We start from the raw sequence: 23,580 nt of genomic DNA on the forward strand, positions 1-23,580 counted from the left end.
GATCTAGGGTAGTTTGGTTAAATTAGGGGGACTAAAATACTAGATTCTTCCATATCTCTACTCTAAAACAAAAATTTTATAATAGAATTAGTATAATCAAGGTGGGGGATGTTGTCTTGGAAAAGGAAAATGATATTGGTATTGAGGCCTTATCTTTCTTCTCTAATCTTCTTTCAAGAGATCTTAGTCTTGTGAATGAAGATTGATGGGATATCATTTTAAATATCTTGACTTTGATTCAACCAGAGGAGAATGAAATTATTGAGGGTATTCCTTCTCCTCTAGAAGTTGAGTAGGTTTTTTTTTTCCCTAGTTGCCAATAAGTCTCTAGGCTTGAATGGTTTCCCTACTCTTTTCATTCAAATGTTTTGGAAGGTGGTCCATCAAGATGTCATCAAAGTGGTTCAAGAGTTTTTTGATGCCAAGAGCTTGCTCAAGGAAGTTAATGCAACTTTCCTAGTGCTTATTCCTAAAGTGGCAAGGGTTTATTATTTAGACCAATTCATACCTATCAGCCTTTGCAACTCACTCTACAAGATTATATCCAAAGTTTTGGCTTTTAGGATTATCAAGGTTCTCCTAACCATTATAGCTCCCCAAAAATTTAGATTTTTCCTGGGGAGAAAAATCCCAAACTCTATTATGATTGTCCATGAAGTGATTCACTCTTTGGAAGAAGGAAAGAGAGAAGTTTTTCTCCTCAAGCTTGACTTGTCCAAGGCTTATGATCGGGTGGATTGATCCTTTTTCTTCAAGGTTCTGAGAGCCTTTGATTTTAACTCAAAGATCATCCAACTTATTAACCAATTAGTTTCTTCTACCTCTTTAGATATTTTGGTCAAGAGGGCTCAGGCAAGAAGATTTGATTTTTCCCATTCTTTACATTATTTTGGCTGAATGTCTTGGAAGGATGATCTCTTCCAACATAATTTTAGGTGCTCTATCTAGTATCAAACCTTCCTCTCATCTCCTACTTTTATCTCATCAAAATTTTTATTGATGACACTATTATGGGGGGGGGGGGGGGGGGGGAGCCTCAGTTGGGGAAGCCAAAGTGGTGAAAAAGATCTTGAGCTCTTGCTCTAAGGGATTGGGTAGCTTATCAACTATAACAAGAGCTATGTTTTCTTCATTAACACCCTAGCTAAGAGATAGAGGAAGATAGCTAATATTCTAGGTTGTGACTTGGGAAACCTCCCTTCTATCTATTTGGGTCTCCTATTGGGCCTCAAACCCCTAGGTTCTTTCTAGAATAGCCTTATTTATAGCTTCAATAATAAATTGGCAGGTTATAAAGGAATCACCCTTAGCTATGTTGGAAAAATTTAGTTGGTCAAGTCCACTCCCCATAATCTCCCTACTTATGCACTGACTCTCTTTAGGATTCCCTACAAGTATGCTAACCATTTGGAGAATATCCAAAGGAGTTTTCTATGACAACAAGAGATTTCCCCTTGTGGCGTGGGACAATGTGTGCCTCCCCAAACTTAATGGAGGGTTAGGTATTAGAAAAAAAAGACCTTAATAAAGCTCTCCAAGCAGAATAGATTTGGAGAATCTATTCTGGCAAGGGGGACTAGAGGGACATCATGGAAGACAAGTACCTTTCTAGACCTTCAATAAGACACCTGTTCTATGGAGGTTCCATTCCCAATGAATCAAATATATAGAATGAAATTCTTAGAGCTAGAGAGATGGCTAACAACAAGGAAAAATAGAGTGTGGGAAATGGTAAGGAAACTCTTTTTTGGTAGGATAACTTGCTAATCCATGGGCCTCTTCACAATATTCTTAAATATGAAATATGGGCTAATATTTGTATTTAGAGGTATGGCAGATTTGTTAGTGACTATAGACATGGACAAGAATGGAGAGACCTTTCTTTAATATTTGGGGACCTCAGATGACTATTCTTAACTTAGTGATTTTGAGTGAGGATCAAGACCAAATTTTTTGGGAGAACACTTCTAATGGCATCTACTTGGTGGATTTGGGGTACTAAGCTCTTATGAGATAGGATTCAAGACCAGACTGGGCTAAGGTCTGGTTCCTTGGCCTTATTCCTCAAATCAAAATTTTCTTCTAGCTTTTACTCTAGAACATGATTCTCACAATAGACAATCTAAGCAAAAGAGGTCTTCTTATTCCAACTAGATGTGTCCTATGCAAAAACTAGGTAGAGTCTGTGGATCACCTATTTAACCATTTCTCCTTCACTAAAGAGGTGTGTTCTATTTTTAGCCGAGCTTTCGAGATGAGCTGGTGTACTCCTACCTTGACTATTGAATTCTTTAGGCTGTGGGATGACTCTTGTAAGGGATATCAACTCCAAGCCATAAGCAAATGGGATCTACCTCACTTTGTTTGGGGAATATAGAAGGAGTACAATAATCCTATCTTTAGGAATGCCTAGCTTTAAGCTAAAATTATGTCTGGTAAAATTCTAAATGCCCTATTGGAGAATTATATGGTTCAGAAAGGATGTAATCCATTTATAGGAGATACCAAAAGTAGCAATGTCACTTAGAAAAGATGAAAGGAATGCCAATGATCTTTACCCCCATAGGGTTGGCATAAAGCTAACTTTGATGGTGTGACCAAAGGTAACCCAAGAGCTACAGGCTGTGGAGGGGTGATCCAAATTTTCCAATGGAATGGTATTGTGGAGGTTACATTCCCTCTAGGACACCAAACTAATCATTTTCCAGAGGCTTGTGCTGCCTTTCAAACAACTAAAATGGCTAAAGAGATAGGTGTAAAAAGCCTCTAGCTTGAAGGACATTCTAACAACATTATAAAATGCCTGAGGGGTGAATATCCCTCTTCCTAGAGTGTCAAGAATATGATGGAAAAAACCATTCAAATATTACTCACCTTTGAGAGGGTCTATGTGTCATATGTATACTGAGAGGCTAATATGGTTGTTGACTGGATGACCAATGAGACAGTGAGAAGGGATAAGTCAATCATGTGGTCAAGTGGGGAGGGGATTTTGGTGGCCACAAAAAATTTAATAGATACTAAGAGAATCCAGGGCAGGATGGGAAGAATAAAGTGTAATAATGGAAATTAATGTTGTCAATCCTATACTTATAATGATATAAGCTTGGCACAAGCTAAAAAAGAGGAATCATAATTGGGGGGCTTTGTGGAACATTTTTTGGGCAATTGCTAATTATTTTTACAATTTCTTTCCTAAGGAAAAAGGCAAGAATTATTTTTGTGAGAAAAACTAGTTTTCAGCTCTTTGCACTTGGAGGTTTCAAAAAAGTTGTTCTAAGATCTACAACAACATGGTAGGTGAAAGGCATCATAAAGAGTTAGAGGGAGAAATAGAGAAGTGGAAGAGGGGATCAAAGGTCTGGGAGAAGCTAAGGGAAGGTGACATCATAAGTTTTATAGAGAAACTTAATGGCTGGAATTCTAAGATCACTAATCTTATGGTTAAGTCATGAAAAGATGGGAAGGTGAAGATTGATGATATAGAATTTTAGGTCAATGAAGGGGTTATTGCTGAGGTCATTGATTCTCCCACTCAAGGAATTAAATTCTTGAGGGACAAAAAGGTCTCCCTTAATGCAATTAAAGAATTTACCAAAGATGCGAAGGAGTTGAAAGATTTAGTGAAGATTGGTGCATACTATGAACCTGCTTCAATTAAGAAACTATGGAGGTTTGTTCTAAGGGAAATTATCTCTTACATTAGGCTTGACACTAGCTATGAAAGAATCCACACCTACCATTTTTTCATCCTAAACCACTTGAAACTCAAACCTAGGGAAGAACTATTACCCATAAAGTGGAGTCCTTAGAGGAAACAAAAAACTCTTACCTTCCTTTAGACATGAAGGATAATTAAGGGCTACATTTTAATGACAAAGAGGAGGTGGCCAAGATTATGAAGGACATGGGTAGGAAAAAGAAGAAAAATATTGAGAAAAGTATGAAGGGTAGGAATTTTAAGCCCGAGGTAAATTTTGTAGAGGATTACAATGAAGAGGAAGAGGGGATGGAAACAAATGATGAGGATGAGTGAAAGAGGCAGGTACTACTAAGGTATAGGTAAGCAAGAAGAATAAAAACATGACCATAAGGAGGAGGGGAGGAGATAAGGAAGTTGAGAAGTTTCATGATAGGGGAAAGGAGACCCATCCCAATGCTCAAGATGAGAGTAAAGATGATTATGGTTTAGAAAAAAATTGCTTGTACTCTTGCTAAGGGTAGGAGAACAACTTGGAGGAACTTTGTTACTCTAGTACAAAAAAAATGGGCCTAGTAAGAGAACATATCCATCCAGAGGTCTTGGAGGGAAGTGATGGAATAATTCATTTGGAGGAACTCATCGACCCAAATTTGGTGATAGTTAGCGATAATGCAAGGGAGGTGGGGATAAATCTCCTAAAAAATGCCTACAAAAATATGGTGGATAATTTATGGTCTATTAAGTGGATATTCAATGAAATAAAATAGAATAAGATCAAGATGCAATGGTAGGAAAGGAAGGGGAGGATGGGACTGACATAATTATCAAGCTGCATGTGAGGGTAACAAAGATGGAAAAAGGAGTGGAAAGGATGGAGAGCTCCCTCTACAGATCGGCTAACTAGAGCCTCAAGATTATCAAAGGATTGAATGATAATATAAAACAACTGCACTCCATGATGGAGGAAAGCACTAGGGGGGAAAGAGGAAAAGGACAATGAGGACATTAGGATCATTGAAGAAGTTGACTACCTACTGGTAGGGAGCCCAAGACATAGAAGGAGAGTAGACAAGTGAAAGAGGGAGGAGGATTCTCTTGATGACTGTTACAACTGAGACCATGGAAAAGCTAGATTTGAAGGTTGTGGAGTTGGTCAAAGATATGGTGCCCTAATTAGTTTTCCTGGTTTTTTATCTTGCCCCTGATTTTTTGTGGTTTTAGCTTACATGTTCCTCTTTCTGACTACTTTTTCTATAGTTTGGTTATGGTGGCCTAGTTTGGCCTATAGTTAATTGTTTTTTTTTAGCATGCTTTGATCTTTAAATAGAGTTTTGTTGCTACTAGTGGGTTTCATGCACCCCTCTGAAACCTATTTTACTTAATAAAAAACAAATTTAATCATTTGACACCAAGTTTTTAACTTCCATATTTATAGTTCAACTTTTTTGATATCCTTATTGAAGTACTTGTCAAAATAAAATAAGCTAAGATCAAGTTGTTAGAAAAAATTACCAATTACAAGTACACATTCTCTAATCTATTGTACAATCAAAATATGCTTTAGAAAATTATTTTGATTATACATATTAATATTTGATTTGATTTATATTTTAGTTATTTTAGAACATCTATATTTAATCTTTATTACATTATATCCTAAATAAATTTTATCCCTCTACTATCCCAAAGATTAGATTTAATCTTTATTAGACTATTAGAACATCTATATTTAATCTTTATTAGATTATATCCCAAATAAATTTTATTTTATTTTATTTTTACTTCTAATGGTTAACTTATCAATTTTATCTTATTAGTATCTCTTCTCCATCCACTCATTTATTAGCATGGTTATCTACTTCTTTGTTACCTTCACTATAAATATGCTTGATCACTGTTTCTTCAAAATTATCGACTATATCTAAGGAATACTCAAGTTTAGGATTTAGGAACCAAATAGGGGTTTCTATTTTTCTTAATGCATTTAAAATAATTTGTGAATCACCCTCTAGAATTAGTTTCTTAATTCTGATATCTTGACTGAGTCTTAAGCCTTCTATTAGTGCTTCTAATTCTACAAGATTTTTAGACATTAATCCTAAGGGTTTTACATATTTAATTAGACATAGTCCCTTATTTGAATAAATTGTACATCATAGGCCTACTGATTCTAGATTACTTGTAGAAGCCCCATCAAAATTTAATTTTGACCATTTTATAGGAGGAGGTTCCCATTTACATTCTTTTCTAGCAAGCTTATTTGTCTTAGTATAAATAATTAGAGGATTTATTAGAATAAACCAAATTTTCCTCATTTCTACATCCCAATCTAAAAAGGATCCTTCCTCATATGAATTTCTAAGATTATTATTGGCTAACTCACTTATGTATGCCTCTAATTTACTGAAGAAGTATGATAGATCCATCTCTGTGTTACAAAAAATTACTATTCCTTTCTTTTCATATTTTCCATAGAGGAATAAATAGAGATATTTTTCATAGATTATTATAAACATTAGAACTTCCATATTTCAGCCAAAAAAAGTTTAAAAGATTTTTGAGGAAATCCAGAATTCCAGTTTCATTTCTTACATAACTAGGACCAACATTCTTTAGCAAATAAACATAAAAAAAACAAGTGTTCAATTTTTTCATATTCTTTTTCATGGAGATGACATCTTGTTGGTCCTTCAAAACCCATTTTAATAAACCTATCTATTGTTAGAATTATATTTTTGAAGAGCTTCCCAAAGAAAGATGCCTACTTTCAGAAGACACACTAGATCCCAACATAAATTTAGAGGAATATCAAATTTACTCTATTGTTTTGAGTTTATTATCTTTTCATACCCTAATTTAACTTTGTAGTTTCCATCTTTTGATGCTCCCCAAATTAGTTTATCACCCCTTTCTTTATGATTTGTTTGTCTTTTATTTAAAATTTAATTAAATATGTGTTTCTCCTGATATGATAAAGGGGTTTCATCTAAAGACTTCTGTTGCCATTCTTCGTATAAGTTATTATTTATTTTAATTTTGTAATCACACACATAATTAACGGACAAATTTTTTAGGATATGTTTTATGTTCAATGGTAGATTTGCATTATCTGAGCAAGGAAGCCCATCCCATGAGTCCTCCCAAAATAAAGCTTCCTATCCTAAATCAATATCCAAGTTATATTTTTAGCTATTAAAGGACAACAACTTAACATAAAATTCAAAATTCTTGATCATTTTGATGGATTTATTGTTCTAAAAAAAGATAAGGGATTATTGATATCTAAATATTTATGATATAATATTTTGGCCCATTTATTATTACGTTCTTTGAACATTCTCTTCACAAGTTTAGCTCTTAAAGCTTCATTTTCCTAACTCAAGTTTTTAATTTTTAAGGCTCCACACTCTTTAGGTCTACATGTATTATCCCATTTTATCAAATATTGTTTTTACTTTCTTCAGTTCTTTGCCAGAAGAAAATTTAATCGAAGCATCTAATTTCCTTTTAACACCTTTGGGCAGTGGTAGACATGACATATGATATATAGGAATATATGAAAGAGCTGCTTTGATCATAGTCATTCTTCTAGCTTTAGTCAACCATTTGCCTTTCCAACTTCCCATATTTTAATTTAATTTTTCTATAATTGAGTCCTAAGCTTTACCTTCTCTAATACCTTTTTCCAGTTGAATCCCAAGATATTTACAAGGAAAAGTTCCTTTTCTATATCCCATAATTTTAGATATGTCTCTTTCCACTTTCTCTTTTGTATTAATGAAATTTTTTTTTGACTTATTTTCATTTACCTTTTGTCCTGAAGCTTCCATGTAACTTTTTATTATTTTTTTAAAATTTTGAGCTTCTTCCTTAGTACTTTCTCTTGGTGAAAGAGTATCATCTGCATATTATTTATGGGTTATATTAGGAAGATCTTCAGTAACTATGACACCTCTTATCTTCCTTTTAGCTTGAGCCTTTGTTATTGCTCTACCAAAAGTTTCTTCCATAATCATAAAGAAGAAAGATAAAATAGGGTCCCCTTGTCTAATCCCTCTAGAAATACTAAAAAAACCTTAAGGTGTGCCATTAATAAGAAGGGATAATTTTGGATTTGAAATATAATTGTTTATTAAGTTGATCCATTAATGAGAGAATCCAAAAGCTTCAAGATTTTTATAGAGAAATCTCCAATCTACTTTATCATAAACCTTTTGAATACCTAATTTCATTAGCATACGAGATTTCTTATTTGATTGCATAGAGTGAATTAATTCCTAAATAATATCAATACCATTGAAGATTGACTTATTGGGAACAAAACATGTCTGTTCCTTTGAAATGAGTTTTGGAAGAACTTTATTAAGTCTATTGGCTAACGCTTTTGAGAGAATTTTGTAAATTGTATTACATAAAGCTATGGGCCTAAGATCTCTTGAATCCTCATATTGTGACTTCTTTGGAATTAAAGCTAAGAAGGTATTATTAATTTCTTTCAAAAGAGATCCGTAATTCCTAGTTGTATCAATTACTTTCTAGAGATAATCTCCTAGGATATCCCAATAATGAAAGAAAAATGCTTGAAAACCATTTCAACTAGAGATTTGTTTGGATTAAGTTGAAAAATGGCCTCTTTAATTTCTTCTTTAATAAATTTCTTATTTAAGTTCTATCTTTTGAAGTTACTATTTTAGGGATCAATCCTAACATCTTATTTTGAGCTATTAAATTTGAGGATTCATAGTTATTAACAATACTTAAAAGTGCCTAGATCTGAGTGGGATGAGTGGGAAAGGGAGCGAGCTTGGAGTTTTCAAATAGAGGGTTCCTTGTAGATGCGGATGCACTGCAGGGGCATCTAAGATTGGAGAGGGAGAAGGGAGTGATGAAGATGAGGATGTTGCGAAGCTTGGTGTTGAGGGAATTCGGTTTTGTGGGCTTTTGGAGGACTTTTTCTAATTGGATCCGGCGGTCTTGTTGTCTCAACACTCTCTTGTTGTTGTTCAGAAAACATGGGGTCAGATTGCTCGTGTGTGGTGCAATTCAGCTATGAGTTTTTTCCTTTGGGGTGGAACTCCTCTTAGCTGTGGCCTTATTCTAAGAATGATATGCAGGGATCAGGGTTGGGTATTCAGTACCTTTCCTACTAGTGACAATGTTGACGAGTTCCTTCCGGGTGTTGCTCTTGGCTGGGGACAACTTTCTTCAGAGGGTTGTTTTTTGGTTTTTAAGAAAGCTAGCTCTGGCCTTCTATGTTTTTGGGGTGAGAGGTGTTCCCCCAGATGTGTAGCTAGTTGTGATGGTAACATGGGTAAAGGTGGGAGCTTGGGGTTCCAAGGCTTGGTCCAAGGCTCTCATTCTCTTTGGCTCATCTTACCTTGGAATGAATTTTTTTGGATCAAGGCTTTTAGATCCTCTGTCTTCCCAAGTGTTGGTGTGGAGATTTATTATCTGCATGAATCTCCTTGCTATTATCCTAGTAATGGTTAGGGTGGAAGGTTTCCTCTCCCCCTCCATTTTTTGGATATCAAGACAAGTTGCTACCGTTGGGGCAATCTTAGGTTGTGGAGGCTTATGCGGCTGGCTTCTCTTAGACACTACCAATTTCATGCATTAGGCTCTTATGTCCTAATGCTAGTTAACTATGCTTGGGTTCCACCACTAATGGGTGGTTGGTTCTTGGCTGGGAGGGCTATTCTTTGTCTTCTCACTATGAACAAAATGTGGTTACAGAGGTGGTGGGCTTGTTCTTTTGTCTCCACTCTATCTTGCATGGCTTCTATGGAGGTGAAGCTATCTCCTATTGAGGTGGAGATATTTTGTGAGTTACTGGGGGTGGAGGTGACTTCTAGTGTGGGAGATATTGTCAAGGCTGCTACTTTTGATAAGTTGGAGGATTGGTGGTTCCACCTTCCTAACCTCAATAATTGGACCGTTGGTGGGAGGACCCCCCTTTGTCCTCTCATTATGAGAAAAATGTTGTTACAGTGGTGGTGGGCTTGGATTCATGTCTCTACTCCTTCTTGCATGGCTTCTATGGTGGTGAAGCTATCTCCTATTAAGGTGGAGATTTGGTGTGAGTTGTGGGAGACTCCTAGTGAGGGGGACAATTTCTTGGTTGTTGTTGCTGATAAGTGGGGGGGGGGGGGTGTTGGTGGTTCCATCTTCCCAACTTTGTTGTTTTGATCTTCCATTATCATGATTTTGCTATGGGGGACCCTTTCACTATTGAGGTGGGAAAGGAGACTGCTATGAGTTGGAAGATCTTTGAAGATGCTGGCCTAAGAATTGGGCCAAGATGGGTCCAAATCTCTGATTCATAGAAGAAAAGGTAGGTAGCTTGCTGCCTTGTTTTTTTGTTCATGTGCTGATGTTAAAATGACCTACTACTTCCTAGTCCTGGTTGTCCTTTATTTGGAGGTACGCTAGAAGTTTTACAGTGCGCTTCCAAACCATTGGTTTTTGTGTTTGGATGAATGCTAGAAGTTTTAAAGGGCTCATCCAAGTCCTTGGTTCTTGTTTTTCATTTTGTTTCATAGCTATTTGGGGGATTGTCCCAAGGTGTGTTATTCTCTGACCTCTGTCATTGATGAAGGTAAGTTAATATTGTAGATCCTTGGTGATCTTGGATTTTGCACTTGATACTGTTAATCGTGTTTAGCAGTATAGTGCGAGTTGCTTGTACCACAGCCAGCACCCTCTTGCTGCTTAAATTAATCAAAATAATTTTAATATTATATTGAACAAAAAATTTCTACTATCTCATTAGGGGTTTCCATTACCCTACCTACATGATCCTTGATATTTACTATGCTATTTACATTCCTTCTATTGATAGTACTATTATGATTTTTTTTTTGTATTCCTATCTCCTTCTAACAACCAGGTTTCTCTTGATTTTTTTTTTCTAAAATATTTCTTCTTTTGTTAGAATAATTTCTTGTTTAGCCAAATGTTCTTTTCTATGATAAATTTATCATTGCCAATTCCTCCCTTGATATCTTCTTCATTTAAATTTCTTAATTCCTCTTCATTTTCTAATTTATTTTTAAAAATGTCATTAAAGTGTTCTTTTTTCTATTTTTTAATGTTTTCTTTTAAAGATTTTAGTTTTGATATAAAATAGAACATTCGTGATCCTTCAAAATCCTCTTCACTCCACCATTGCCTAATGTTATTGCAAAAATATTTTTCTAAAAGCTACATTTTTTCACATTTAAAAGGGTTCCTTCATGACGTATGTGGTTCATCTATTTCTAGCCTAATTGAGTAATGATTAGATCCTACATTAGGAAGAATGACTGTACCTAAAGGGTGATTAAAAGAAATTAAGTTTCATTTGAATATAAATCTATCCAATCTTTCTTCTATATTACAAAAACTTACTCGTCTATTGTTTCAAGTGAAAGTTCCATTAGTTGTTGGGATATCTATAACATTTTCTTTTGCAAACCAATCTTTGAAACCTAGCATAACCTGAGAAATGGTTGAGATTCCACCTGCTTTTTCTCCAAAGTCTAGGATAGCATTAAAATCTCCCCCAATAAAATTATTTTCTAAAGGATTTGTTTCTAGATGATTACTTATTTCATTACATAACTCTTTGTTATTTAATGTTGGATTTGGTTCATATATATTTATTAGAATAAATTAATTTTCACTTTTAAAGCTTTTAACTTTCCCCCCATCCAATTACTTCTTGAAATGAGTGGATTAAATTATACTTTCCTAGGATCCATAAAATGACTATCCCCCCCAGAGGCCCCAACTAATTCAACCAATTCTATTTTCCTAAACCCCAATTTTCTTCTACGTTTCTCTCCTCCTCTATTAAATTTCATTTCTTGAATTAAAATTATATCAGATTCAAGTAATGACAAGTTACACTTTAGAAAATGCTTTTTATTAGGGGCATTAAAACCCCTTATGTTCCATGTTGTTAAATTCATGGTTAAGTAGAAGAGAGATTCCCCTTTCCTACATTTAGTAGGTTGTTAATCTTTTTTATGGTTGCTAGCCAAACTTGTAGGTTTTCTAAGTTTAGCTAAGGATTTTCTCTCTTTTCTTTCTTTTCTTACCAAATTTTGGTTGAACTAATCCTTGCATGTTAGCTTTAACACCTAGGTTATCTAGATTATTACTTGCATTCTACACACTTTTTGCAATAAAATCATCTTCATCTTCATCTAAATAATCTTTTTGTAATTCTTTCATAATTTTATTACTTATTTCTTTTTTTAATACTAGTTCTTTGATTATTGATTTCTAAGTTTGACAATTTAGTTCATTTATACTATCCTTCTCTTGTTGAAATACTTCCATAACCCCAAACTCTTTCCAATTTTGGCTTCTAAATTTATCATTTTCTAATTTATCCAAACTCCCTTTATCTAAGTCTTTTTCTTGATTTAATAATTCAAATTCTTTTAAAAACATCTTAACCTCTATAGGAATACAATTACAAGTATTAGTTTCTACTTATGTATTTCCTCTATATTTTGAAATAGAGTCTGGTCCCTCTTTCTTGAGTTTATATTATTCTTTTAAGGGTAGTAGATGAATATTTTCTCCTATTCTTACAATTGTATTTGAATTTGACTTAATAATACCTTTAATAGGATTGAGAGTTTTTGTATTAGTCTTTGAGTCTTCATTTTTAGAATCTTCCTTATCCATTTCCATAATTCTTTCAATTAACCATGTTAATGTTTCTTAATTTTCCTCATTTTCTTGATTAGACTTAATTTCCTCAAGGTTGTCTTGTTTATCTAAGACAACTCTATCCATGGTAGATTTAAGGGTCATATTTGGAGTTACTCTATCCAAATCTTCAAAAGGATTTTTGCCATTGATAGATGTTTTCCAAAATTTGTAGAACTTTTGCTTGGACACCTTAGCTCTATTTTTTATATCATTATAGTAACTTTTTGCTTCTTATACCATTTTGGTTCTATCCACTTGAAGTTTAGTATCTTCTGTGGGATTATTTTCTATATCATTATCTATATTGATTTTTTCTTTTTCCCCCATCTTATTTGTCTCTGGTGATTTTATCTCTTCCTGATTGCTAGTATGTTCAAACTATTCTCCTTCTTTTGAGTTCTTATTAACATCTTTTGTTGATTTATTTATTTCTAATCTTTCTTGTCTACATTCTAAATCTTTGGTTGACGCGTGTTTTGTAAAACTAAAAATGATCTATTTTTTAATATGTTTGCTCATTTCTTTGAATAGGTTCTAGTTGTAGGGGCATTAGACACTCACTATTCTTTTCATTATTTTGTTTGTGACTCTTACCTTGACCCTCATCTTGGATAAATATTTAACCTCTATGTGCTTCATCACAAAGGGTTAGTTGATCACCTAAATTACTTTGGCTTAATAACAAGTCATAAGTCAATCTTTCATGCACCTTCAAGTTCTATCTAATATCTTCTATGTATATAATCTAGTTTACACATATCTCACATTACTCCAAATTATTAATATTTTCCTCATCTTCATACTCTACCATGTCTTTTTTTTTTTTACTTTAGAGATAAGTTTCCTAGATCCATAGGCTGTTCTCCATTCTCTTGGTCCCTTGTATCCTTATTTGACTTTTTTTTTTGGATAAACTAAAATTTTGTCCTAATTTCTTTACTTCCTCCTCTATTCTCCTTCCTTTGTTTCCTCTATGTGTTGGCATATCTTATTGGCTAGTTTAACACTTGATGTATTTGAGATTTTCTTAGTTCCTTCCTTCATCAATTGATTCTCCTAATTTTCTAGGGTTAGATCTTTATTTTGTTTTTTATTCCATTTGATTAAAAAGGGGAATACTTCTTTTAATTTAGAGCTTCTTTCATAAAACTTAAAATTAGTTATTGTAGGGTTTTGGGTAGTATCTAAAATGATAATGTCATGAATGTAGCCATCATATTTGGAACACTTGATGTTATAATATGATCCATTTGATATTACTTACAATGGCTTGAATCTCTTACAGGTTTATTTCCATATTAATTAGAATTTTGATATCATTTGAATTGTTATAATTTTCTTCAAATCCTACCAATTCTCCTAAAGCTTGACCAATGTGTTTTAAAATTTGAACATGTAAAAGCTCGATTGGTAATGCTTTAATAGATACCCAAGTGGGGATTCATAATTTTTTAGCATTGCATACAATAAAGTTTTGGCTCCATTTGTATGAATTTCACAAAATAACCTTTATAAAAGAAAATAGATCTTGAAAGGAGATAATCTCTAATTGTTTTTTTCTTTACATTGAATGTATACTAATTTGTTAGATAGGGAGCATATACTTGTTCAACATAATGACCTTTCAACCATCTAGGTGAGTTTTGATTTTTTGCTTTTGGTCCATTCCAATATGCAAATAGCCTCAAATCCTGACATTCGGGTTGGAAATATATAATTGGAATAATTATTTTTTTCATTGATGTCAAATCTATTAATAAGACATATTGCTACCTAATCTAAATTTCATACCTATTTGATTGATGAAGAGGATTTGAGAAATTGGTCATAACAATAGCATCTAGAGGAAAGGTTGAGTTATGAAAATGAAGCTAGAATGGTCATTTGATTAGTTAGATTTTGATGAGACAGAGTGATTATTTTTATCAAGCAAGTTAGTAAATGGTTAAGGAATACCAAATGATGCTAGTGTCAACTGAGACATAGTAAGTGCTGAGAAAATCTAGTGTTGACCAAGAACTAGTAACAACTAAGCAAGTTAGTCAATTCTAAGCCAAAAGTTTTATAATGACCGAGTGTTAAGTGATGACCAATTGTCAAAACTTAGTGATTGCCGAGTAACATTGTTGAAGATGATTTTGAGGAAACCATGATTCCCAAATTACTTAGTTGATTTCTCGTGAGATGTAAACCATGTTGAAGATAAGATTGATTAGTTGGGTCATTAAATTCAATGAAAAGATTAGGTAAAGACCTAATATAAGGATTCCAGAGAAGTTTGTGTTGCCCCACCTTTTACCCTTGAACCATTTTGAAAAAGTGGAGAATTTTGTGTCTTAGTTAAGTCTAGGAATGTCTGAGTCTAGTTTAAGTTCCCTTAGGTGGAAGGAGTCTTCATTGGATTTTTCATCTTTCCCTTCCCCCACATCTCATAGCTGGGTGGTTTTCTTTTATGTTGTGAGTCTTGCGGGTAGCTTAGTACCTAATCTAATGAGGATCCTTGCAACATGAAATAATTATTCACAAGGCTAAGATTGCTCATGGCTTATCATATTTTTAATGAAAATAAGAAGCTCATAGAAAATCGAGCATCACCTTCTCCTCAGCGAGTTTTCAACCCATGAAGGCGATTTCCTGCGAAGAGAAATAAATGATGCTTATGGATTCATGTAAGAAAATAATGAGATAGCTTATGGAAAATATTATTTTCACTTTGATATACTACCTTGGGAAGCACTTAGGATTCAACACAATGCTCATAATGATCTTAAGTGGAAAACTCAAAATTGACTTCTCCTCAGTAGGTTTTCAAGCCATGAAGTCTATTTTTTGCCAAAGGCAATTGTAAAGGAAAAGAAACAAGGAAGTGGGTCCCTTTTGACTTTCACAATCCTTTTAAACTTCTCCAAAACCAAAGGAAATATTCACTCAAAGGATAAAGCTTAAAAGAAAGCATGGGTGGAGAATTGAAAATTGTCTTCTCCTCAGTGGGTTTTCAACCCATGAGGATGATTTTCTGCATTTAAAAGAAAATCAACTTTCTAAGCAGACTGGACCCACAAATTGTACAAAAAACATCTTAAGATGATAATCAAAACAATATAACTATTGTGACAAAAGTATATTGAGCAGAATTCAACTTGGCAGATGTTTTCTTATGGGGCACTTTGTTCAGAATTTTCTAAAACTTAAAGGGAAACAAAAAAGTAAGTATGAAAGAATGGAAAGTTATAGTTGGGCCAATGAAAATAGTGAAAAGACATTGAAATATTCATTAGAGCTGCCAAATTTACTATTTCAACATATTCATCCTTTAATTCATTCATGTGGGGCAAATCCTTAAGATTAACGAGTGAATTAAAGCTCCTATATAGATGGAAACATAACAATTATTCAAACTACCACTTTTTCTTAAATTTTTATCTGTTAAATTGTATAGCTTTTTCAAATAGCCTATAATTGTGAATTAAATATCCTATTCTTCTTCTAGATTCAAATTTTCAACTCATTTCATTTTTAGATAGAATGGAAACTAGGTTTGTGGGTTTTGATGGGCTGAATGGAATCAAGTCTACATCAAAAAATTTCACGGACTCTTCACTCCATTTTTATGATATGCAAGATTTTCAAAAGAGGCTGAAATCAGAGCTGATTCATCCCATAACTGAAAAGCTTGGAGGATGTGGATTAGTGCAAGGAGTTGGTTTCCTGGTAATAGTCCAAGCTCTAGAATTAATTTATGAATGCTTAAATCATTATAATCTAGATACTAGATAGATTGTATTACCAGATGATACAATATTGATCTCCATTAATAGGCAAACTTTGGTGAATTGCCTGCAAGTTCCAGAATGGAAGGAGTTTTCAAATTTGATAGTGGGAGGAGTAGTTTCTGAGTTCTCCACAAAGAAGATGGTCTGGAGGAAGGAGATTATGCAGTCCTAGTTTCAAAAGCCATAGAGTGCCAAGAGTAAGGTCCCCAAAATTCTATTTGGTACTAATCTCAAACTTGAGATTATAGACATCTTGGTTCTCCTACATAGATTGAAAGGTGAGGTAGAAGCTCTAAATTTTTTTGGACAATAATTCTTTTTGGTATAAGTTATTTTTTTAGATATATAGTATATAGACTGGGCTCACGAGGTAAGTTCCAAAGCTCTTAGTGCTGTGAAGTTCTACAAAACCTTCTATATGTCTTCCTTTCTAATTTACATGCTAACATCTTTACAATTATGGCTGGACCTACCAAGGATAGAAAATTTTGTTGATGATGTGAAGTGTTATGAGTTCTATCCATGTTTGTAATTGCAAAATAGTTATGCAAACTATGTCAAAGTTAATGATGCATTAACTATGAGAATTTGTACGGAGCTTCAAGGATGCCCAGAGAGGAGATTTAACCCAGAAGCAATGGTAGCTATTAGCCAATTTGGAAGTTATTTTATCTAGTTCTCATGTTTCTCATATTTGTGCCTTGTAGCTTTTGATGGATTCCCCTTGAAGCTGCCCAGATATTTGAGCGACATGATCATGTTGATTAAGATTGTGAGGCAAGAAATCTAAATGAACATGTTGAGTAGGAGCTTGAAGAAGAAGGGATATGAGTTCCCTATGAAAGTAGGAGCTTTTAGTTGTGAGTCTCGATCAGATGGAAAGAATATGCTTAAAGTATTCGAGATGCGATACAAATTGGAAATGTACGAGGTCCTTAGATCTATATTTGATCCAAATGGATATGCTAGGGAGGTGTTTTAGATTGGGAGTATGATCAAACACATTACCACTATTGAGGACTATTGGGTGGATTGTAGAGATGAATTTGAAAGTTGAGATCGTGCTTTCGCTAGACTCACAGTGGAGCAAATAAAAACATACAATATCAATTTTGATGTTGAAGGACTAGAGGGTGATGGGTAAAATATGCATATTAATACATATCTAACTAAGTTAAGAAACACTCCTATCAGTTCAGAGCCTTATAAGGATGTTGAGGAAGACTTGGATATCATGATGGCCAAGTCATCAAAAGAACTAAAAAGTGGGTTGAATGGACTATTGAAAGGAGGAGTAGAAGTAAAAGCATGTTAGCTCAAGCTTCTCCAATAGCTATAGCTCCTTCCTCCTCTCAAGGTGACACAACAGGTGTAACCTTGTCTATTTCTCAAGGACCAGCTCAACCATTAGGGGGAGGTGACCAAACTCTAGATAAGAACATCCCCATGGCTAAGACATGTCATGATGGATTCCTCCTAGTTATTGGAACCCAAATTGAAGCTAAGAAGAAGAAGAGAAAGGAGCCAAAGAATAGTGCCATCACCTTAGTTCCCTCTCCTCATGCCACCCTAGTTTCCTCCCCTCATGTCATTTGAATTCCCTCACCTCATCATAGTCCAGTTCTGCAAGTAAGTGCCAGACTTTTGCAACCAAGTAGCTCCCTAGTGGAAATAGTAGATTTGGGAGATGGAAAGAGAATTAAAAGTGAATCTACTAAATTAGATGAGGCAATTAAGAAAAATTTAGAGGTGGAGAAAGGCCAAAGCTCTTCCAAGCTCATTTCTTAGGCCCCAAAGAATTCCTTCTCTTCGATTGCAATGGCAATTACTCTAGTTAGGAAGATGTTTAGCATAAAATCACTTGGGATGACCTCCAAGGTGATAGGCACATATTCCTGGTTGGAAGACACTTTGGAGAAGAAGAGGAAGGGGAAGGATGCAGGTGCTTCAAAGAAAGATGCCTTATCTCTTGTAGTTCACTCTGGGTCTACTTTGAGTAAGGTTAAGAAGCAAAAGACCTTGTCTATCCTTGAATAAGACCTTGAAACTAGGCACTTAAAAATGGAGATTGCAAAGCCCACCAAGGATGGATGAATGGAAGACATGATCATAGATGATTTCACTCTACACTCGATAGATCTTGGAGAGGCTAGACACGACACCAAAGTTGGCTTGTGGAAGTCAACCAATGAAGTAATTGAAGGACAAATGGAAAGCCTCAAGTTGTCAAAGGTTAGGATGAAGGTGGAGATAGAGGAACTCAATAGATTTATTAGAAAATTGGTCACTCCACTGGCAAGTATCTCTGAAATGTCAGTAATAAGTAATCCCACTGCTGCCAAAGTTCAAGCCCTTATCTCTCAACTTTAGGAAGATAGGCACTTTGGTCAAATTAGTAAGGATTAGACTAAGAAGATCAAATCAGAGGGTGTCTCCATTATGGAACAAATTGGCAATGCTATCTTGAGATTAGAAATAGAGAAGGATAACATCTCAAAATCCTATATGTATGAAATTGAAAGATTAATAAAAGGTTGCCTAATTTCTGGTGTGAAGTACTTGATGTTGTAGAGTTAATTGAATGGTATTTTGTATCAATTATTCTCTATTCCATTTTTGTTAGTTTTTAATTACATGTTTTCTCTTTAATCTAAGTTGAAGCAAGGAATGAACTAAGTTTCATTCCCCTATTTTTGAAGTAGTGTGTCATGGCATGTTCAAAGAGAAACCTCTTAGATGTATTTTATTCTAGTTAATTTTCTTTCTCTATAGCTTAGATTTTAATTGAATCAGGTAGTATTAGCTATTATAACATTTTCAGTTATTAAGCTTTGTGAGTTCATAGGATGTGTGTGTTCACAAACTTAACCAATTGTTTAGAAATTACTTCTTGCCTAAGTTAGATCCTATTTAGGCTTGGCTCAATTTTACCTCTCCTGTTCTCAAGTCAAGAACACACCCCATATCATTTTTAGGAACAAAACATAATTCATTGCAAATCCATAATAGGGAGCTGTACCTATTAATTTAGAGAAAAGTTAGCCTTTAGAAGCAACTTTTCAATTGTTAGTAATCATATATTGTTCATAATTTGGGAATTTAAGAGTTAGTAGTCAGAAAGAACAAATTTATTTACCAACAAATTTTTGGTAACTCTACTGGGGACCAAATAGTTGCATGACTAATAATCCTATATCATGAGGGAAGATGGTACTACCTCATGAGAGTATTTTTCTAGTGCTCCAACCTAACCTTGGTTTTCAAGACGACCAAGAAGACATAATTTCATTCCTTAATACATTTGTCTAGAGACATAGGAGGAACACTAAACATTACAAGACTGCTAGCCGAGTATTGGAAGAGGAAGAAAGAAGAGCCAAAGCTTTAGAAAGAGTTATTCAAAGGAGGGACATCTAAAGAGCAGAAAGACAATTGAGACATGAAGCTCAAAGACAAAACTAACCTAGCATCCTTGAACAAACAAGGTTTCTTAAAATTACCAAGGAATAGGGTGGGCAAGATCCTATTTTTGATAAACTTACGGAGCTTGGTTTTGCCATCCTAGACATTCCAAAATAGAAAAATGAAAAGAAGAGCCAAAGTAGACCACCTTCCCCTGTTAGGAATCAAAGCACTTCAAATACTACCTGCCAGGTATTGGCCTTGCACAAAATCACTACTCCCCTAGTTGTCAATTTTCTGCCATATCTTGACAGAATAATTATGGATACTCCATGGGCTGTAGCAATATGACCATTAGCACTAACAACTTATCAGCCACTTCCAGCTAGTTCAAGGAAGAATTTTCCTAAATTTTTAGGTGATAGGAAGGTTACCACATATGAACACATTAAGGCCTTCTTTGTAGCTCCCCATAGCTTAGGAGTTGCACATGAGGATGTCACCATAAGATTGTTTGTGGAAACCTTGATAGAAAATATAGTAGATTGGTTCTATCATCTGGATGATGGCTCAATCACTAATTGGGATACAATGTGAACAACCTTTGAGACAAGATTTGAAACTGTGAAAGATGAACATGTCTTGTTAACACAACTAACATCTATTAAAAGAAACCTACCATGACTATGAGGGATTTTGTTGCTACTTTCAATAAGATTACTAGTATAATTTCAACTACTGATAGACCCACTACTGGTAATCTAAAAACCTTCTTTATAATTGTGATGCCCTCAAATATTAATTATGATTTAAGAAGGGCACATCCCATAGATTTAGCATACACACAAAAGAAAGCAATTGAATTTGAAGATGATTTAATTTCCATGGGAAAATGGGAGCAAGAACTTCAAACTAAAGGAAGTTCTAGTAACACCACATCGACTAATGAAATGATTAAGAAATTGTCAAATGAGTTGGTACCAGTAAAAAGGTAGTTACCCATATTTAGAAATTCTTACCAGTGCAATTATCAAAACCTGTCATGAAAGAATAATGATAAAAAATTTCTATAGCCTATAGGTTCAATACCAATATTGGAAATTGAGGCGGCACCAAAAAAAGGAAATATGTGTGTGTTTCATTTGACAAAGATCATGATAGTGAGAGCTGTCCAAAAATTGCTCGTATGATGCAATTGTTCTCCTCCAATGAGTTGAATACTCCAAATCCTTATTCTAAGTTAGATTCATACTCAAATGGCGACTCTAGAAATTTATGTTTGGAATATGAGTCAAATTTTGAACCAAAGGGAAAATTCTATGCAACTATTGATGGAACTTTATACACAATATTGACTCAAGGTCAAAGGCAAAAGAATCAAACCTCCAATCATGCTCACAAGAATGATCCCAATCCTTCAACGAGTAATGTTCATGTTGATCAAGGAGTATCCATATCTCAAGTAGGTAAGGACAAAATTCCCTTTGATTTCATTCAATTATATGAAGAATCAAAAATCCAAATCTCCCCCATGGATTATTTGAAGTCTCATCCCTCTGAGTTGAAAAGGTTGGTAGATCATTGTAAAGGGAATACTATGGATTTAAATCACAATGTGACTGTGGAAGAAAGAGATGAAAATTTGACATCAAACTTGTTTAACCAAGAGGATTCTATTTTTCTAGCAACCTCTCTTAGGAAAAAACCCAACCCATTCTATATTTCAATGTATATCAATGGATACAAACTAATCAATTGCATAATAGATTCAAGTGCATTAGACAACATTATGCCTTATTCTGTAGCTAAGGCCCTAGGCCTCAACCTCACTAAGGTACATGGAAGATGTTACTCTATGGATACCAAATAGGTTCCTTTGCTCAGACATATTAAAGATGCTTAAGTAGCCTTAGCTTCTCATCCAGAAAAGAAAATCTTATTGACTATTCTAGTGGCAGATATTCTAGCAAGCTATGGGCTTCTCTTAAGTAGGAATTTTTGCCAACACTTAGGAGGATAAATAAAATTGGACTAGTCCCAAGTAGTCATACCCATAGGGAATAAGAAAGTTAAACTAGAACCTAAAGAAAAAAAAAAATTCACTATGCTAAAATCAGATGACCCTAAAGCTCAGATCCTCTATCAAGAGCTGGAGTTTGGAAATTACATGTTATTTACTAAAGACATTTTGAATGAGCAAGAAACTAAAGACTCAAAAATAAAAGCCTTAAGTGAAGAACAAGAGTCATCATCTATATGGGCATTGGATTTGACAAAAGTTGTTCCTCATTAGGATCTAACACAGGTGTAGCATTAATACCTCTTGAAGGAGAACCTAAACCCATGGCTTTCAAATTGGAGTTTGGGAATACAAATAACATTGTAGAGTATAAAGCCCTACTTCTAAGGATAGTGGCTATGAAAGAAAAAGGAATAAAGATCTTGAAAGCTTGAGGTGATGCAGAGCTTGTTGGAAGACAAATTATAGGGCAATACTTTGTGAAGAATCATAAGTTGAAGAATTATAGAAACAGAGTTTGGGATGAAATAGAAGGTCTTGATTCCTTTTCTATTGAACCAATACTAAGAAAGATGAATGTCAAAATAGATTCATTAGCAATTTCTACTTCTCTACTACTACCCGATCTGAAATTCAAAGATAAGAAGTACCAGATTGAGATTGTGTATCAAGCCTCTATTCTAAAAAATATAGAATCCTGACAAGTCTTTGAAGATGACAAGAGTTTGCTACTATTCCTAGAAAGCAACAAATCTAGTTTTGGACATGAATTCAATGATGATAATCATGAAAACTTTGATGTCAAGAGGAAATGGAATCAAAATGATGAAGTTCAACTATGAAGTAATATCATTCCCCCATACTTTGTATCTTTAGAAAAATTGTTCAACAGAAACGATGCTTACATAAAAAAAAGGAGGATAGAAAAAGGTCCTACTATTTGTGGGTATGAAGGGGTGAATATTGGAGATACTCATGATCCCAAAATGATTAATATTGGGAAATGTTGTTTTCTTGAAGAGAAAGAAGTTGCAAAACAACTCTTCAAAGAATATTGAGATATTTTTGCTTGGAGTTACAAAGATTTGAAAAGCTATCGAGGTGGGAAGATAAAAAATCAAATTCCCCTTAAACCTGATGCAATCCCTTTTTGGCAGAAATAGAGGAATTAAAATCCTAAGGTAGTGGATGCTATATTTTAGAAAGTTAACAAGATGCTAAAGGTAAAAATCATCTATCCCATCCATCACTCCACCTAGATAGCTAATATAGTACCAGTCAGAAAGAAGAATGGAGAAATAAGGATCTATGTTGATTTTCAAAATTTGAACCAGGCATCCCTGAAGGATAATTTCACTCTTCCCAATATGGATTACTTACTACAAACAATGGCTAGAGCCAAAATGATGTCCATGCTTGATGGGTTCTCAGGTTACAATCAAGTTAAAGTGGAAGAAAAGGATCAACATAAGACAAAATTCACCACTCCTTGGGGGTACATTTGCATATCACAGAATGCCCTTTCAACACATTAATGCTAGCACTATATTTCAAAGGTGTATGAGTAAAACATTTGCTAATCTAAAGGACTAGATTATAGTTATATATCTAGATGACCTCACTATTTTTTCAAAGAAGAGAAAAGATGACATAGAAGATTTGAGGAAGGTATTATAGAGGTCTCGGGAACATGGAATCTTACTTAATCCCAAAAAATCCATTTTTTGTGTGATAGAGGGAAAGCTCCTTGGTCATATAGTTTCTCAAGAAGGTATTAGAATTGATCCCAAATGAATCAAAGCCATTCAAAGATTGAGTCTACCATCAAATAAAATAGGAATTAAATCATTCTTTGGGCAGGTGAATTTCCTTAGAAGGTTTGTACCATAATTTGTAGAAACCACCAAGTGTATCATAGACATGATGAAAGGAAATTAAAATTTTAAATGGAATGAGGTGGGAAAGCAAGCATTTCGAAA

This window comes from Cupressus sempervirens, chromosome 8 (genome assembly GCF_028749045.1).
Source record: "Cupressus sempervirens isolate cs-2001-9-10 chromosome 8, ASM2874904v1, whole genome shotgun sequence".
Taxonomy (NCBI): domain Eukaryota; kingdom Viridiplantae; phylum Streptophyta; class Pinopsida; order Cupressales; family Cupressaceae; genus Cupressus; species Cupressus sempervirens.